Genomic DNA, 17199 nt, shown 5'->3' with positions numbered 1-17199 from the left:
CCCCCTCCCTTGCACCACACATCAGCGTGCTTAGGTTTTAGAAGATGGGTTTTCTAGAAAAGCAGGTACACAGTGGAATGGGTGCACACCCTGCCTTAGGAAGTGAAGTCTCAAGGTAGTCATCCCCCAGATAAGGAAAAAGTATGCACATTTTTTCTTTTTCTGGGTTTTTTTTTCCTTCTCCTTTTTTTTTTTTTAAATCTTCAAAGTGATTTGCAGAACCCAGGCTAATTAATTTTCCCTAGAGCGGCAGGGCCGTCACCTGTCTCACTCCCTGGCGTCCGCCCCAGCCCCCCAAGCACTTCTGAGGGAAGGAGATGGCAAAAGGGATAACTCAGCTGGCAGAGGCTGGAGGAGGAAGGGTGGGACCGGCAGGAGCAGCCCAGATGCAGGAGAGAGGAGATTAGAGGTGCTGGAGGCTGGCCGACAGGCCTCCACCTGCCCACTAGAAGCAGGCACCCGGCCCCACCTCTTTTCTGTCCTTGCAGCAATCCCTGCACTAGTAGCACTGGGTGGTGCCTGGTGTGGAAGAATGGGGGACAGCTCTCCTGTGGCTTCCCTAGGTCTGCAGCAGAGAACATTTATACATTTGTTCACTAACTCATTCACCTTGCTCATTTAGCTAGACGACAAAACTGTAGCCCTGCTCTGAGCCCTAGGATTAGTCCCTGCATTAGCAACAAGGGCCATGGGTAAAACTGAACTCCAGTCCCTGGCTTTGGAGAGCATCTGGTCCATAGCAGAAGAGACCACTAGACAATGGGAATGAGTGGTGGTCAGGAGGAAGCACAAAAGATACACTAGAGCAGAGACTGGAGGCTTGGAGCAGTTTCAATGAAGATGCAACATTTGATCTCAAAGTAAGTTTTCATGAATGAACAGGAGTTTGCTAGGAAGAGCTAGATAGGGCATTTAGGCAGAGAATAGCAAATCAAAAACATAGACTTAGAGTGTCTAGGGAAGTGAGTAATTCCAGATGACCAGAGGGAGAGAGACTACTGAAGGCAAGTATGGTTGTCCATGTGGGACACTGGACTCTCAGTGGTGCAGGCAATGTCCCAGGAATCACCTTGTCCCTCCATGGTTTACAGAGATGATGGAATGAGTTGGCTACAGTGGGAAACAGAAGGCACTGCTTAGAGTCAGAGGCTATCACATGAAGAAGTAAGGGATCCAGGCCCCCTCCATCTGCCTGAGGGCTGAGGGAAGTCATTCTTTAGTGCACTGACACTTTTTGTCACCAGATTAGGAAGTTTTATCTAAAACATTAGGGTTGACTAAACAAGAAGGTCCAAGGTGAGGACCTGGGTTTGTTCAAGGGTCCACTGATATTATAAGACTTAAGTCTTTCTAATTTCCCACCCTGCCATTCTTTGCATGCCATGTTATCTCCCTTCACATGATGGCTGCCATAGCCCCCAACACCACATCCTTTCAGGGTAGCAAAAAGGAGAGCAATTCTGCTCTTTACCACTGCTGATGGGACTTCCAGGGACAGCCATGGCTACTTTCTGCTTGGCCCTCATGCAGCTTTAATTTTTTTCCATCAAATCAGATAAGATCACCCAACCTTGTAGTCTTTTCTGGGAAGCAGCAAAGCAAGGAGCCAAAACAGTTTCTCTACCAGAATGCCTTAATTCTCCATATGGCATGAAATATTTTCCTGAACATGCAGAGAAAATTCCTGGTGAATCCACACAGAAGCTTTCTGAAGTAGCAAAGGACTGCATTGTATATCTCATTGGAGGCTCCATCCCTGAAGAGGATTCTGTGAAGTACTGTCTTTGGGCCTGATGGAACTTTACTAGTAAAGCACAAAAAAGTCTATCTGTTTGACACTGATGTTCCTGGGGAAATTACATTTCAAGAATCTAAAACATTGAGTCCTGGTGACATTTTCTCCACATGTGATACTCCTTACCACCAAGTAGACCTGGACATCTGCGACAACATGCACTTTACAAAGCTTGCAGAAAAAACTACACATAGAGAGGTTTCCAAATGTTGGTGTATCCTCGAGCTTTCAGAATGACCATTGGACCACCCCACTGGGAATTGCTTCAATGAGGCCAGGCTGTTAATAACCAGGCATATATGGCCACAGTCTTTCCAGCTCCTATGTGGCCTGAGGACAGGGCATCCTCACTAATCCTTTGAGGGAGGTCCTAGGCAAAGTTGGCACTGAAGAAATGATCTTGTATCCAGACAGAGATCTGAAAAAGTTGGCTGAAATATGCCAGCAAATTCCAATTTTTAGACAGGATTAATCAGACCTTTATGCAGTGGAGACATGTCATAAAACAGGAAGATATGATCCTGCAACTCCATTCCCTAATAAATTATTTGGGGGGGAGAGGCAGTGCTGGGTGTTGAACCCAAGGCCTTGCACATGTTAACTATGTGTGCTCTATCACTGATCTATACCTCCAGCCCCCTATTGAATTCTTTAATAGAGCTTTTACTTTTTACAGCCTAGGGTTTGAACTCAGGGCCTACACCTTGAGCCATTCCACCAGCCCTTCTTTGTGGTGGTTTTTTTCAAGATAGGGTCTCGAGAACTATTTGCCCAGGCTAGCTTCGAACCGTGATCCTCCTGATCTCTGCCTCCTGAGTAATGTGAGCCACTGGTGCCCAGCTAATAAGCTTTTTTAAAATATTCAACCTTTTATTCCCAGAGAGTGCTTTATTGAGATGATTGAGGCTCAAGCATGCTGACATTTCCATACTATATTAGTTAGAAAGGGTCTGGGTCAGGGTCAAGGAGCAAGAGGAGATGGCTCTGAAGCTTCTTCCACGATTTGCTTCAAAGTAGTTGATAGCAGTACAGATCGTGGTATCCTGGTGGATGAATTACCTAATACAAATAGGTTGTGTAATGACTATCTTATCCCATTTGCTGGAGTTGGAATCCTCTTATCTGAAAACTTGGTATGGTGCTATTTTCCAAGAAGTATCTTATGGTTTTGGATCATTGTGTAATACTTTGATCTCATGGGGATCCTTGGTGTTTGCCAGAGGAAGTAGTAGCTTCTTGCCTCCTAGCAGCCATTGGGCTCTTCAAATTCCAGACCTTCCTGGTCTTGGAGGAAAGACTGGGTCAACAGTGAGCCCATGGAAGAATGGCAGTGGTAGCATTGGTGAAAAGACTCAGTATGAATCTACAAGATATTTCTGACAGGGTTGAGTGTCTGAAAGTCTTGTCTTTTTCTGCTTTTCTTTTTTTGCTTTTTTCCTTAGCTACATTTTTTAGCTCGATAGATAAAGAGCCACTGAGCTTGGTGATTCTCAGACTTTTTGGTCTTCTCAAAACGCTTTGCATAATTAAAAATTAAGGACTCTAATGCATTTTTGTTTATGTGTGCTATAGCTAGTGATGGGTTGGTAACTGTTTAACAACCAGCTATCTAAGAAAATGTCCTGGATTTGTGGTAACATTGCTGATTTCCATGGTGTAAGTTCTTCACTATGTATGTGTTCAGGCCATCAACATGCCACTTGCAAACAGAGGTGGGAAGAGATGTGCACAACCGGCTCTTATGACCTGGAGCAATACTGCTCTATGTAATGGATGGTTACCATACTGGTAAATAAAACAAAATTTTTAAACCAAAGATGCACTAATACATTCTATTAGCTAATGAGTGAAGGCATCATATGGTATTTAGCCTCTGGAAAATAGCACGTACTCATAAGGGAACAAGAGTGAAAACAACAAATGACTTCTTAAAAAAATTTAAGTGTACAATTTGGTGAAATTTGAACACACAAACACACAAACACAGAACCATGAGGCAATTCCAGTCAAGATAATAAACATCTCGACCACCCCCAAAAGTCTTCCAGTGCTCTTTTCTCACACCTCTGGCTCTTCTTCTCCCCAGGCAATCACTGGTGAGCTTAATCACTGTAGTTTGCATTTCCTACAATTATAGAAAAATAGAAACATGCTACATGTACTTTTTTGTATGTATGTACTTCTTTGACTCAGTTCTTTGAGATTCATCTGTGCGTACAACAGTAATCTCTATTGAGTAATATTTCATGTGGCTATACCACAATTTGTTTATCCACTTAAATGAGGATGGACATTTGGGTTATTTCTAGGTTTTGGCTATTGCAAATAAAGCAACTAGAAACATTGAGAATAAAAGGTGGGGGAGAGCAAAAGGGGCTTTCTCTATGCATGTGTCTTTCTAGGAAAATCATTCCCAGTAGACCGTGGTAGTTTTTCCCCTAAATCCTATTGGCCAAAATGAAGTCACATGTCCATTCCTGGTCAAACCACTGGCAAAGAGGAATGAGAGTATTAAGATTAGCCAGACCCAATCAAAATAGGCACCAAACTGTCACAACAACGAAATTTGAAGTCTTTAAGCCAAGAAGCCAAAAAGGACCAAACAGCATATGATAGACCCTTAAAATTTCAAATACATATTGGAAAAACCCTCCTTCTCACATTATTGTTAATTTTTGCAAGGTTTCTTAAAACACACAACCTCTCTAACTGGGACAGTGGTGTCTTCTGTATTCCAGACTTTCCCAAGAGTTGTCTGCCCTTCCAGAAAATCACCTGTAGCCCCCCAGTGGCCAGAGAACCACATCTGCAATTATTTTATGTTTGGTAAATTCAATGCATATATAACTATATATATATGTGCATGCATATAAATATTTATATACTTATAAGCCTTTTATTTCAAAATGATATGCTATTTAGTTGAGTGTCTTACTTCTCTTGTTATATAGATAGTTATCTGACATCTCATCCTCTCCTTCAGGATAGTACTGCCATGCATTTATGTAATTAAATCTATTCTTTTATTACAAATTACTTTGCTTATTATCGCATTATAATATTTACAACCACGGTATCACATTGATTTATTTAAGTTATGAGTTACAAGTAGGTGATGTTACCTATGAATGTGATTTGGGGAGTGGAAAGGAGGCTCTGCAATATGCTCATGTGAGTAGGGGTCACAGATCTGACTCAGCCCTCAGCTTTCACCCAGAAAAGGGCTCTGGGTGTCACTGTCCATGGAACAGGGCAGAGGGTGACCTGGAGACGGAAGAATGAGCTCCTAAAATAAATCACAAGCTACCAAAGTTGCACAAATTGAGGTGAGATGAGTATAAATAAAAAAGAGGATAGGCGATAATCACCTCTAGGAACACAGTGAAGAAAGGTGTGGGAAAGAGTCAGACACTACTTGGCCACACAGTGGAGGTACTGACACATGACAGCCTGGTTACAGCTCAGTCAGTGGAGGATGTGGAAGAAAGCAGGTAGCCACAGATTCAGGAGGCAGAATCAAGCATTTACATGTGTAACCGGCAAAGAACCATTATCTTGCAGTTTCAACAACTGTTCTTCTGTATTTTACATATGTGGCATATGTTCTTTTAAAATGCAATTAGAAATGTATGTAAGTGTGAATGTGTCACATAGATGTGAAAGTCACAATTGTTTAAGACCTATTTAGTTGCATGTGATAGAAAACCTAACCCTAATTACCTTTAATTATTTTATTTTTATTATTATTATGTTCACATAATCTAAAAGGCATAGGTTAGCCAGGTACCAGTGGCTCACACCTGTAAACCTAGCTACTCAGGAGGCAGAGATCAGGAGGATCATGGTTCAAAGCCAGCCCAGGCAAATAATTCACAAGACCCTATCTCAAAAAACCCTTCACAAAAAAGGGCTGGTGGGGTGTCTCAAGGTGTAGGTCCTAAGTTCAAACCCCAGTACTGCAAATAAATAAATAAATAAAATATTAAATAAGTAAATAAATAAAGGCATACATTTGCTTTCTGAATAAAATCTATGAATTTAAAATTTTTTCAGTGCTGGGGCTGGAACCCAGGGTCTTGCACATGCTAGGCAAGTGCTCTACCACTGAGCTACACCCCAACCTGAATCTGTGAAGCTTAATTCAGGGTCTAATTGTGTCAGTGGCACAATTTTCTCCTTCTTTGGGGTCTATCCCCCTCTGAAAAATGAAGAACCATGACCAAGTTCACACAAGCCATTGGTGGAAAGGCACATGCTGAATTCATTTGGCACTTAAAATGTCATTTACAAAATTACACTAAAATTTGACATTGAAAAGTTGTGTATGAAAATAGAGATATGGAAATAGAGCATAAAGGAAACATCAGCAGAACAAATATATCCTAGGAAAAATAACCATATTTCCTTCCAGGTAGACCATCAAATAAATGTTTCATTGGTCCAAAAAAAAGGGAAGATTCCCCACACATATATATACAAAACTCTGTTACCTTTTGTTACTGATATATGCAAGACAGTCAACCATTACATGCCTAGGAGGAAAACTCTAGCACCAAAGTTTGCTCAATGGATGTCAGAGTTTTGGAAGAAAGTTCTAGAGGTAATAGTGAAGCAATTCTTTTTAGAAATGCTACCACATCCGTGGTCTTAATCGCATAAGGACAATATTATGTGACACACCATAGTCACCAAAAATATAATCAAAAATCATATAAAACAGTCAGACTCTGAATGTGAAAAAAATCTTAGGACTCACCTAACCAACATATTTCTCTTTTGTTTTTCTTCTATGTGTAAGAGCAATAAATGATAAAATCTCCATCCCCAGAGCTCTTTTAATGACAAAAAGATAAAAATTTCAAGTGAATTTTAAGACAAGCATTGTATCAGTGCTTTCAAAAGGAAGCATTCTGTGAAAGCGTAACTGGCAGAATCTTTTCTTTCTCAAAGGTCCATGTTATCATTAGGGATGTTTTAGAATCAATGGAATCCACCAGGTTCTGAAGTGGGTTTTTCAGCTAGACAAAAATGATAGTACTTTTCAGATACTGCAAACAGCTTCATAAAGAAGGGTGGACAACTGAGGGAAGACTTAGAAAAGTACCACCACGAAGAATACCACACAACTTGGGCCGCAGAGGATGGGTCAGAGCAGCCCAAGCAGGATGGGAAAAGAGGTAGGGTGATGCTATGTTGAGCTCCTCTTCACCAGAGATATCAAACCAGTGGCTGGGTGACCCTGCTAAAGATGAAGAGTTAGGCAACAGTACATGGCCTAATGCACAGGTTAAGAGGGCATGCTTTGAATTCCATGTCCAAGTCCAATTCTGGCTCAGCCACTCGCTTCCTGTGCCTATGACCTGAGACAAGGATGGAACCTCTTTGCACTTCAGTCCCCTGATCTGTAAGATGGAAACTATAACAGCATCTAGCTCTAGGGCCTGTGGTGAGATTACATGGTTTACTGTATTATAAATACTAGTATTCTCTGACACAGGGTAATGAACGAGAGCTAGTTTTATCTTGGTGATCCAACCACTCAATAAATATTCTCAACCTCAACTAGGGGCTGAGTCCTGCACTGGGGCTGCAAAGATGGGGAGGAATTCCATCCCCACACCCAAAGATGTATAACATCTTTGTTGGATATTAGCAACCCCCTGATAAGAGACTATGCAAAGAAAAGCATAAAGTGATTTATTGGAAGGACTGAGAAGTAAAAAGAGCTAAGACCTGGACATGTAGAGAGAATCAGAGCAGAGGTGCTCCCTCTCTTTCTCTCTTTCTGGGGCTTCCACAGCTGCATATTCTCTGTTCTAGGCTGGGAAGTCACTTCTAGCATGGCCACAAAAGGTCAAGAATCCAGAATCTGCCCCTGTTCTGCCACTCACCAGCCGGGAGACTTTGACCTGCCCTTTCAGCTCTCCAAGCTGCAGTGTCCTCATCATACAAATAGGGATCAAAGTAAGAATGTAGAAAGATGTAGGAAGGATGAAATAAGCCCTTGGAGTACAGTGCTTCAAACAGTGCTAGAGGAAGTGGGAATGCCACAGTGATGCAGGAATTCTGCAAAGCAGTGTCTCTGCCCTTCTTGTGTCAGGTCCTAATTTCTGATTCACAGTGTCCTGGGTCTTGACTTGAAGAGTACAAGGTTACATCTCCTAACCCTGTCAACCATCTCTGAGGTCTGTGGCTCCTGACACCTCAAGACAGATTTATTCACAATCTTTGAGGAAGAATTTCTTCCTGCTTAAATGTGAACACAAAAAGAATCCCCTGTTCAGAGTGCCATGACACTTCTTGTCTAACTCTATTAAGTGCCCCCCACAACTTTTACTGGGAGAAACTCAGGGACTAAGGCTCCTCTTGTCCAGCCCTATGTAGGTTCTATCTCCACCCAACGTGAAGATAAGCCTGTGATCAATAAGAGAACTAATACAAAGACTTCAATAGCATGGAGCATGCCTTTTCATGGCTTACTATGCTTAGGAGTTCAGTGTGATGCCATCAACAAAGAAGCAATATTTTACTTAAATTGGCTATCTGCTTTGCCTCTTTTCCTTCTTCCTGCCTTCAAATACACAAAATTGGAGTAATTTTAATCCTTGATTCATGGAAACTCAAAGAATTTATAGGTAAATTACTAGATATAATTCAAGAGATTAGAAAAGTTACTGATGATAAAATCAATATACAAGAGGCATTATATTTTATATGCCAACAAAAACCATTTCAAAAACTTAGACTAAAACACATTTGTAATGTCAAGAAAAAATAAACTAATATACAATATCCAGGAATAAATCTAAGAAAAGATGTGCAAAACTCATACATAGAAAGTTTAAATTTTACTAAGATACATTCAAAGTATTAAGGATGACCTCATAGATATTTCATAACCATAAACAGAAATATTTAATATTGCAAAGGTTTTCATTAAACCCTAAATTATCAATATATTCAATACAATTTTAATCAAAATCCCAACAGATTTATTTGGTGACCCTGACAAATTAATTCTAAATTTTATTTGGTCCACAAAAACTTACAGCTAATAAACAAGTTAAGCAAAGTTACAGAAAGCAAGATAATATATAAAAATTAGTTATGGTTTATATATGAGCAATGAATAATCCAAAAATGAAATTAAGAAAAAAATAACTCTATTTACCATCACATCAAAAAGGATAAAATATTTAGGAATGAACTGAATAAAAGTATAAGACCTATATACTGAAGTTACAAAACATTATTATCAAATGAAGATGACCTAACTAAATGGGAAAGCACCACATGTACCAAAACACTTAATACTGTTAAGATGGCAATTCCTCATACCAATTTACAGATTTGATGCAATCCAAATAAAAATTCTAGCTGCCTTTTTTGAATAAATTGACAAGATGATCCTAAAATTCATATGGACATGCAAGGGACCCAGAATGACTAAAACAATTCTGAAAAGAATGAAGTCAGAGAACTAGTACTTCCTGATTTCAAAACTTACTACAAATCTATATTAACCAATACAGTGTGGTACTAGCATAAGAACAAATGTGCAGATCAATGGAAAGTACTTGACAGAAATAAACCCACCTATGAGCAATTGATTTTTAATAAGGTTGGCAAGATAACCCAATAAAGAAAGGACAGTATTTTAAACAAGTGGTCTTCAAAAAAATGAATTTGGACCTCTACTTCACATTGTATATGAAAATTAACTCGGAATGAGTCGAACCCCTAAATATAAGACCTAGATATATAAAATTCTTAGAAAGAAAACATAAATCCTTAAAATCTTATATTTGGCAGCAGTTAGCACACATTACCCAACAGAAAAAAATAAATTAGATTTGATCAAGATCAAAAACTTGTGCCTCAAAGGAACCTTAAAAACACTGAAAAGAAGATGAGGTGCAATAGGCTCACACCTATAATCCTAGCTACTCAGGAGGTAGAGATTGAGAGGATCTTGGTTACAGGCCAGCCCAGGCAAAAGTTCACAAGGCCCCCATCTCAACCAATAAAAGCTGGGTGTAGTGGCACATGCCTGTCATCCTAGCTATAAAGGAAGCAAGGATAAACAGAACTGCAGTCTAGGCCGGCCCAGATTTAAACACAAGATCTCAAAAATAACCAAAACAAAATGGGCTGGGGATGTAACTCAATTGTTAAAGTGCTGCCTAGCAAGCATAGGCCCTGAGTTCAAACCCCAGTACAGCTGAAAAAAAGTGAAAAGACAACCCACAGAATGTGCAAAAATATTTGTAAATCATATATCTGATAAAGGCCTCGTGTTCAGAATAAAGGACTCTTATAATTCAGCAGTAAAATGACAATTTAAAATGTAAAAACAATTTGAATAGAGATTTCTCCAAAAAAGATACCCAAATAGTCAATAAACACATGAAACAACACACATCCTTAATCCTAAGGGAAATGCGAATCGAAACCACAATGAGACACCACTTCATACCCACTAGATGACTGTAATCAACAAGACAGATAACAGCAGGTATTGGCAAGGATGTAGGAAATGAGAACCCTCATACACTCCTTGCAGCAACATAAAATGGTGCAGCCACGGTGGAAAAGAGTCTGGCAGCTCCTCCAAAGTTGAACGTTAGAGGTGCCATGTGACCCAGGAATTCCACTTCTAGGTATATACTCAATAGAACTGAAGACACATTTACACAAAAGCACCAATCATAAAAACCAAAGGGCAAATAAGTCATGTCAGCCAACTGATTAATGCACAAAAAAGTTATTAATCCACAAAATGGAATATTATGCAGACATGAAGTATGACACATGCTACAACAGAGAACCTTCAAAACATTGAGCCAAAATAAAAGCCTAACGCAAAGGTCACATATTATATGACTCCATTTTTATGAACTGTCCAGGCCAGGAAAATATACAGAGACAGAAAATAGATCAGTGGCTGCTACAGGTAATGGGGAATATTGCTAATAGGTGCTGAGTTACTTTTAGGGATGAGAATATCCTAGATGTGGTAATGCATACACAATCCCACAATTATACTAAAAATACCTCAATGTACAATTTAAATGATGAATTTTATGGAGTCTGAAATATATCTCAATTTTTTTAACAAAGGAAAAAGAATAGTGTGTATGTGTGTGCACACGCACGTGTGTGCATGTGTGCATGTATGCACATGTACGTGTGTAAGCCAAGAACAGCCAGCACATGCCTGGAGAAGAGGGTTCAGGCTTGCTTCAACAGATGTCAGGATGAGTTATCAAACTCTAGTAATTTAGATAGTGATACCTGTTTTTTTGTTAACATCTGGCATTGCTGTTACCCTACTACTGTGCATATTTTCATTTCGTGACGGGCCTCCGTGAAAATACCATCGATGACATTCCACAAATGTTTGTGCGCCTCTCTATTCCTGACCCACAAAGTAATAAATCATCCTGTCAGTAGCACAGTGATATTAAAGCCCCATCCTCAGCCCTTCAGTGGGCTAAACACATCCAGCACTGAGGGGAATGCCAACGGGCTAGCAAGTACTACAGCTGCTTCTCAAAGTGTGATTTCTGTGCTGCCTGCAAAGGAATCACCAGGAGGGGTAGACAGCAACAGATTCCAGGTCCCCACTGTGAATGTCCTGTATCAGGAAGTCTGAGGGCAGGGACTACAAATTCCACTGTCTCAGGCTCACTGTGCCAGGCTCTAAGAACCACTGCTGTGAAGGTTACGATAATGGACAAATAGACTGTTAAGTTCACCCTGAATATTCCAGTTGTAACTCTTCTGAAGTTCATTCAAGAAGACCATGGCTGCCCGGATTCCTTTCAGTGCAAAGCATTGGGATGTATATTTCTCTAGCATGTTAAAGACCTAAAGGATTTACTAGCCTTCAAAAATTATGGGAGAAAGGCCATCATACCTATAACCCCAGCTACTTGGAAAGCAGAGAAAGAAGGATCAAGGTTTAAGGCCCAGGCAAAAAGTTAGCAAAGCCCTACCTCAAAGAACAAGCTGGTGTGGTGGTGGACACCTGACATCCCATCTATCTGGGAGGCAGAGACAGGAGGTTCACAGTTCCAGGCCAGCCCAGACAAAAACACAAAACCCTCAGTTAAAAGAAAAACCCTCAGTTAAAAGAAAAAAAAAAAGCAAAAAGGGCCGGGGGCGTGGTTCAAGTGGTAGAACATTTGCCTGTTAAGTGTGAGGCCCTGAGTTCAAAACCCCAGTACTGCCAAAAAAAAATATTCTAGGACAAGACCAACCAGATATTGACAGCCATTGGACAACACATTGGACTAGAAGGATGATCAGAACTCTGCTGGAATTATGGACTGATTACTAGAAGATAATATCATTGTCTTCCTAAGAGCTACATTTTTAATTCACATTTCCTGCATGCCAAATGACCAAAAACTCTGATGGGCTCTGATGACGTCACATATGTCCCTGCATCATCTAATTCTGCCATTACCCTAGGGAGCGCTGGGATGTCAAATCCCTGGGCTTGGGCTGATAATTAAAGGTACTTTTCATTGAGTGTTTGACGCTGTAAATACACTAATCAGAACAAATTTCAAGGCTAAGTATTCTATTACAATTTTGCTCCAGTCATATTTGCCATGAAAGCACAAGAAATTTTTTCAAATGAACTGCCAGGATCCAGTTCATTGAATGCAATGACTGCTTTGCATGGAAATAATTTAAAAAAAAAAAAAAACCTTAAATGCTCCACCTTTAAGAATGCCTAGAATGTTCTCATGCTACTTAGTCTCAGGTTCCCATTCTTCTTTAGCGTGCGCTTATTTTATTATTGAGAACTCCCATCAATGGGACCTCCAGATGCTTTTTCACCTAATTAAAACTTATTTATAACATACCAATAAGGGAAAAGAAGGTTCCCATGGCTTGACTCCTCCACTAAGACTGTAAGCAATTAAAAATCAAAGCCTAAAGAGTTGATCAACAAAGTTGATCTATGTGTCAATGGTTTTGCCAATGTCAAATTATTCCAAGGTCCATTTAAAGATTGCTGAAATGTTTTAAATGCATACACAATGAAAATAGTGTGTTACCACACTGCCATGTTATCTTCCAGCCTTTGATTTTGTCTATGTAGTCATTGTTTTATTGAGAAGAAACCATAGGTGGCTAATGGGCTTTGACACCCACACATAGAAGGTGACACTTAGAACTGTGTGAAAGTGGAGGGGGACTCGATTTTGCTTCAAGGCCTGTTATATTTAGCAAGTAACATGCATGCTGTTTTGCTCTGATCTGGTGGAGCAGGGCTTTCTCTTTGGAAACATCCAGGCTCCTGTTTGTTTCTGAACTTAAATTCCTGAAAAAAATATTTTACATGTACTACAAACACCATCACTACCAACAATGACGATGATAACCTAACGACAATAGCAAGCTGAGCCTGTTAGGTCTCTACCAGGAAAACTAGGCATCAGTGTTTGGCCTCCTGGTCCAGCATTCTATACTGGCCCCTGCCACACACTACGCAGGCAGGAAACTGGTCTGATCACACACAAGCTGGTCCAACCACTCCTGTCCCATGCTGACTACACAGTAGGGCCTTGCCTGCAGGAATACATCAGCACCGACAGGGAGCAGTGGGGAGTAAAAACAAGCTTGCCCTCATAATGCTCAGTCTGAGTCTCTGACCTGGCCACTTACTCAGCTGTGTTTCTGGGAAAAAATATTTTACCAATAGTAGCAATTAACAAGGTGCCAGGTCCTAATCTAAGTATCTCATTAGAACCTCTCCAATGCCTTGTTGATCAGAGCTGTTACTGAAATTAAGGAAAAACCTGAATAAAAACTCCAAACCCAACCCACTTCATTGTTCTTATAGTTGACTGTAAATATCACCATTTAGGAGCTGGGGTGTGGCTCAGTGGTAGAGTGTTGGCCTCGTATGTACAAGGCTCTGGGTTCCATCCCCAGCACCACACACACACATACACACACTCTCACACTCACACACACTCACACATACACTCAGACACACATAAACACACACTCACATACATATACACACTCACATACCCATACACACTCACACATAAACACACACTCACATACACTCATACACACCCACACACACACTCGCACACACCCCAGTTTTAGAGGCACAGATAACACCTCTGACCTGGGGTCATGACAGTACAATTGATGGAGTTTGATTACACATACACAGACCACTGGTTACTTCCTTACCTCCAATCACCTTTCCCCATGCCTGAGCTAATAAGTATCCCCAAACCCTACTGTCAAGGAGGCAAATTTGAGACTTGCTCTCCTGTCTCTACACTTGGTCACCTCCTGAGTCAACTCTTTCTCTTCTGGGAAAACCTCTCATGTTGATGACTGGAATACCATGCCTTAGGCAAAATGAGCCCGATTCCATAGCATTATTATTCCCACTTTACAAGTGAGGAAACTGCAGCACAGAGAGGTTAAGCAACTTGCCCAAGGAACACAGCAAATAAGTGAAGAAGGCAAGTGGGCAGTCTGGTCGCAGAGCCACGCTATTGTGCAGCACAGGGAGCCTAGAGAGCATCCCTCCTCTCCGCCACGCATTCCTTCACTCACCCATGTGCTTTGGGCCCCAGAACACCATGTGAGGCCCCAGCGGCCAGGCAAGATCTCCTGCCCAAAAGAAGAGCATGGGAGAGCATCTCTTTATCCTTCCCCACCTCCGTAACACCATGCATTGTAAATCTAAATAAGTTTGTTCAGCATTTCACATATTAAATGTAAACAATCTTTATAAATTTAAATAATGTATAAGCGAACAGAACAGATTACAGAAAATGGGGCTTTATGTTACTTCCTGAGCATGATGTGCTGTCTTAGTTCATTTTCTGTTGCTATAACAGAAAACCTGAAACTGGGTAACTGATAAAGGAAAGAAGTGCAGTTAGCTCACAGTTCTGGAGGGTTTCAAATCCAAAGACTGGGTGTATCCAATAGGACCCTCTGCTGTGTAACATGGCATGAAGCAGCAGGACAGAGGGACACTGGAAAGAAAAACCCAAGGGACAGCCACACTTTAAAACAATGCATTGTTGTAGTAGCTCAGCCGGTCCTGTGAGAACTTTACTAGTCCTCTGAACAAGCTGATCACCTCTTGAAAGTCCCACCGTCTTTCAACCCTTATTCAAATCAGAGTTAAAATTTTCACCCCACTAGTTGAAAGAACCTCTGTTTGGGGTAAAATGGGGAGGGTGAGAACAATGCATGCCATGGGTTATCTGCTGACAAAGTGAGTGGGTGCAGGTAGGGTACACACCACAGTGCCTGGCTACCAAACACTCTGGATTAATTGCAGAGCTGCTTATTGTTTTACTGCTTTGCTCACTGTCCCCTATTCACTCTCTTCATTCCAACTGGTACCCAGCGCCACAGCCAGTTTCTAGAGACTCAGAGGACCTCCCACCCTGAGAGAGCCCATGGTGACAGATTCAGAACACATGTGACGACTGAGTGGAGAGAAAGCAGTGACCCCGACAGACTCTGGCAGGTTAGGGTGACCACAGGAGAGTCCAGGCAGGCTTCCTGGAGGAGGGGGCCTCTACATGAACCTTGCTGATGTCCAGAACTTCAGGTGAAGCAGGCAAACATGCAAGCTGCAAATCAAGCCAGGAGTGTCATTTACCAAGCACCTACTGTATGACAGACAGTTTAAGCCTTTTGGGGAACCACAGTGAACCAATCAGACAAAAATCTAGACTCCTGGAGCTGACAACCTCATAGGAGCTGGGAGAGCAGGTAAAATATATCGTGAGCTAGAAGGTACTGAGTTAAGAAGAAAGATAAAGTAGGATGGGTAAACAGAAGTATAGGAGGCCCTAGAGTAGGTTTTCAAGAAGGAAGTGTCCAAGTCAGGGCCTGACGGAGTTGAACAAACAGCATCTAGAAAAGCATAGCAAGAGGAAGAACAGCAAGTGCAAAGGCCCTGAGGGGAAAACATGCGAACGCATGCTATGGAAACATAGCTTTGCAGGGAGCAAAGTGGGCCCACGGCAGAGCAGGCAGAGGACAGTCCATGGAGAGGGATGGGCCAGATGATGCAGGACTGCGACTCGTCATGAGGGCCTTGTCTCTGCCTCTAAAGGTGGTGGCCATGGACAGTAGAGCAAAGGAGTGAGGGGACATGACTTTCTGCTTAGTTGCATGTTCTCTGACTGTGTTAAGAGGAATCACAGCAGAGTATGGGACTCACAGGAAGATGGACTGGGAAGCTGTGGCAATGAACCAGGTAAAAGTTGCAGGCTTGGACCTGGACAAGGGGAGCCCCTCACCCCACCTCTTATGGACTTGTCCCACCCTACCCCTCCCTGCTCCCCAGCCAAGGCAGTGTTAGCTCAGAAAGCCCTGCCAGCTCCCAGGAAAGGCCCAGGCTAGCGGAAAGAGACATTAGTTCAGAGTCCGCCAAACCTGCAATTACCGATAAGATGGATGCTTCTCCCTGACAGGGTGGGGAGATACGGAGCCTGTTATTACCTAGGCCTAATTACAGCGTCCAGGCTCCATGCAGCGCTCCCTGCAAGAACAACAACAGTGCCTGCAAAGCAGGAGCTCACTGCCATTAGCTTTCCTCAGAGGCATTCAATGGGCCTGACATAATTACCCATCTCCTCCCCCAGGAGCTCCAAGGGAGGCTTTGCTCTTCTCCAGGGCTGGAAATCCAGCTCCCTGCATCAGGAAGCTTGGACATTGGCAGCGAGGCTGGGTGGCCCTGGACAACACTGTTTTCTCTGAGTCTCTCTCTGGCCTCAAGAGGAGTCTGAGTTCCAGTGCGGCCCAGTGCCACACTGGGCAGAAGGTTCCAGCTTATCAGCTGTCCCAAGCCTGTCTTGATGCTTGAGAAATGACATAATATGTCAGAACTGGGATTTCCTCATTGGTTAAATGATTGTACAAGACCTGTCATATGGGATGGTGGATAAATAATCCCAGTCAGGTAACCACATGTCACACGCTGGCACTGTGTCAGAGGTCCTCTTCAGAGGTGAAGGCTTCACATACAATGCTCGGCATCTGTTGAATGAATGACCCTCTCCTAACCACACTCCACAACCTATCTAGAAAAGGGAGTACAAATGTTCCTATTTACATAAGATGAGAAGAGTGAGGCTTAGAGAGAGCAGGGTCACAGTCACATACATGGTGTGTGTATGTGCACACATGGCCACTAGAACCCAACAGACTGTTCCTAGCAGAGTGAACTGTCTGAGCTTTGAGTAAGTTCCGCTCCTCTTCTGGTCCAAATTCCCCAACCCCACAAATCTTTTTCTTTATTTATTGCAGTACTGGAGTTTGAACTCAGAGCATTAAGCTTGCTAGTCAAGCACCCTACTGCTTGAGCTACATCCCCAGCCCAACAAAGATGG

General features: G+C 41.9%; 1 pseudogene; it reads left to right on the top strand.

Moving 5' to 3' along the window:
- Positions 1-1500: 1500 nt before the first annotated feature.
- On the top strand, positions 1501-3895 carry LOC109694313 (omega-amidase NIT2 pseudogene; annotated as a pseudogene).
- Positions 3896-17199: the final 13304 nt, after the last annotated feature.

Source organism: Castor canadensis, chromosome 10 (assembly GCF_047511655.1).
Source record: "Castor canadensis chromosome 10, mCasCan1.hap1v2, whole genome shotgun sequence".
NCBI classification, from domain to species: Eukaryota; Metazoa; Chordata; class Mammalia; order Rodentia; family Castoridae; genus Castor; species Castor canadensis.
The sequence above is the reverse complement of the archived record's forward strand: the minus strand, read 5'-3'. Positions and strand labels throughout refer to the sequence as shown.